Raw genomic sequence first — 3,301 nt, 5'->3', positions numbered from 1 at the left:
TACAAAGTCGGACACAGAGCAACAAACGACATATTAACCCCCCCCCACCCCCCGCTTGGTTTAAGCATAGAACAGAAGCACAATTAAATTTGCCAAATTAATCACCAAAAAAAAACAACTGATCAATGTTGCGAGTAATTGCATTACGACACACACACACACACACACACACACACACACACACACACACACACACACACACACACACACACACACACACACACACACACACACACACACACACCACACACCACACACACCACACACACACACACACACACACACACACACACACACACACACACACACACACACACACACACACACACACACACACACACACACACACACACACACACGCTCTGCAAAACAAAACAAAATATCCAGAAACGCATTTTACGTGCAACCAACAACAAAAAAAATCCTAGATAGAATAATGGGGTTTGGCGCGTGACCTTTGACCCTTCCCATCTGCCTTAATGTTGACGATTTGAACTAAGACACAAGTTACATTATTCGCGATAGTTTTGAGAGGTGAAGACAACGCATCACAGTTATTGCGTATACATATATATATATGTACTATTATTGCGTATACATATGTATGCACTATTAGCGCGAACTGGGTTAGTAAGGGTGGAATTGTTCAGCAAGAACAAGGTCATCTTGAGCAGTTAGAGGTGGGGAAGGTTTTTTTTATGTTCTCTCGCAGCTGTGCTTGGCAGTGTGTGTGTGTGTGTGTGTGTGATGTTAGAGGAATGAGTGTTGCCGCGTGTGTGGGCTTGGCATGTAGAGAGATAGACAGACAGACAGGCAGGGAGACAGAAAGGCAAACTGGCAGACAGGGGAGTAATTGAAGCGACGCCTGACATGGTAAATTCGTGTACCGTAAACACAGCGGGACCCAAGAGCCGAAGCTCAACCCCTGGAAGGACAACTAGGTGAGTACACCGGCATCACATCAGATATCATATAAACACACACACACACACACACACACACACACACACACACACACACACACACACACACAGTTATAGAAACAACAGAACACTAGTGAGTAGAGAAAGATACCAGAGTGCCAGGAATGAATACGTCAGGGTGAGAAGAGTGGTAGAGAGGCAATATGAAAATGACATAGTGAGCAATGCAAAGACTCAACCCAAACTGCTGCATAGCCACATCAGGAGGAAAACAACAGTGAAGGAACAGGTAATGAAACCGAGGATAGGGGCAGACAGATTCACTACAAACGACAAGGAAGTGTGCGAGGAACTCAATAAGAAAATCCAGGATGTCTTCACACCAGAGCAAGGAGAAGTCCCAGAGATAAGGGAGGGAATATCAAACCAGACACCCCTAGAGGAGTTTGTGATTACCAGTGGGGAGGTGAGGAAGCATCTGCTAGATTTGGACGTGACAAAGGCCATAGGCCCGGATGGAATCGCACCATGGATTCTAAAGGAAGGAGCAGAAGCACTGTGTCTACCACTCTCCATGGTGTACAACAAGTCACTGGCAACAGGGGAACTGACAAAAATTTGGAAGACGGCCAATATAGTCCCAATATACAAGAAGGGTGATCGGCAGGAGGCACTGAACTACAGGCCAGTGTTCCTAACTTGCATTCTATGCAAGATGATGAAAAAGATTTTGCGAAAAAAGCTAGTGGAACATCTGGAGCAAAGGAACTCTTTAACACAACATCAGCATGGGTTCAGAGATGGCAAATCATGCCTATCAGGATTAATTGAGTTCAATGATCAGGCAACAAAAATCAGGCAAGAGAGAGAGGGCTGGGTAGACTGCCAGAAAGCTTTTGACACAGTATCACATAAGAGACTAGTGCACAAACTGGAGATGCAGGCAGGAGTGAAAGGGAAGGTACTCCACTGGATAAGAGAGTACCTAAGCAACAGGACACAGCGAGTCATCGTGAGGGGTGAGGTCTCGGAGTGGAGGGGAGTCACCAGTGGAGTCCCCACAGGGACTCCAGGTCCAGTATTTGGACCTATACTGTTTCTGATATACGTAACTGATCTCCCAGAAGGAATTGACTCGTTCCTCTCGATGTTTGCTGATGATGCAAAAATAATGAGGAGGATCAAGACAGAGGAGGATAGTATGAAGCCACAAGATGACCTAGACAAACTGAAGGAATGGTCCGACAAATGGCTACTAAAGTTCAACCCAAGTAAATGTAAGGTAATGAAACTAGGAGGAGGAACTAGGAGGCCAGTCACTGGATACCGAATGGGAGATGAAGTCCTTCACGAAACGGACAAAGAGAAAGATCTGGGAGTTGATATCACGCCAAACCTGTCTCCCGAAGCCCACATCAAAAGTATAACATCAGCGGGCTATGCGAGGCTGGCTAACATCAGAACTGCTTTCAGAAACCTATGTAAGGAATTCTTCAGAACCTTGTATACCACATATGTAAGACCAATCCTGGAGAATGCGGCCCCAGCATGGAGCCCGTATCTAGTCAAGCACAAGACGAAGCTGGAAAAAGTTCAGAGGTATGCCACTAGGCTAGTCCCAGAACTAAGAGGCATGAGTTATGAGGACAGACTACGTGAACTGCACCTCACGTCGCTGGAAGACAGAAGAGCTATGGGAGAGATGATCACCACATACAAAATTCTCAGGGGAATTGACAGGGTGGACAAGGATGGATTATTTAACACGGGTGACACACGCACAAGGCGACACAGATGGATGCTGAGTACCCAAATGAGCCACAGAGACATTAGAAAGAACTTTTTGAGTGTCAAAGTAGTTAGTAAATGGAATGCACTAGGAAGTGATGTGGTGGAGGTTGACTCCATACACAGTTTCAAATGTAGATATGATAGAGCCCAGTAGGCTCAGGAACCTGTAAATCAGTTGATTGACGTTTGAGAGGCGGGACCAAAGAGCCAGAGCTCAATCCCCGCAAGCACAATTAGGTGAGCACAATCACAAGAGTAGAATATAAGTGATCCCAATGGTACAGTTAGCTTCGTTCCCGACTCGCAAATCAAGAATTCCGGGCTCGAATCCCGGACAGCACCGAAATGATTGGGCGCGTTTCCTATCACCTAATACCCCTGTCCACCCTAGCAGTAAACACTCACTCCAGGAGTTATAGTCAGCTTATTGCTGTTGGGGCTGTATCCTGGGAAGGGTGACCTCGAAATAACCCAAATATGTACTTTATATATATATATATATATATATATATATATATATATATATATATATATATATATATATATATATATATATATATATATATATATATATATACTGGCTACCT

Source organism: Procambarus clarkii, chromosome 1 (assembly GCF_040958095.1).
Source record: "Procambarus clarkii isolate CNS0578487 chromosome 1, FALCON_Pclarkii_2.0, whole genome shotgun sequence".
Taxonomy (NCBI): domain Eukaryota; kingdom Metazoa; phylum Arthropoda; class Malacostraca; order Decapoda; family Cambaridae; genus Procambarus; species Procambarus clarkii.
This window is presented reverse-complemented; position numbering follows the sequence as displayed.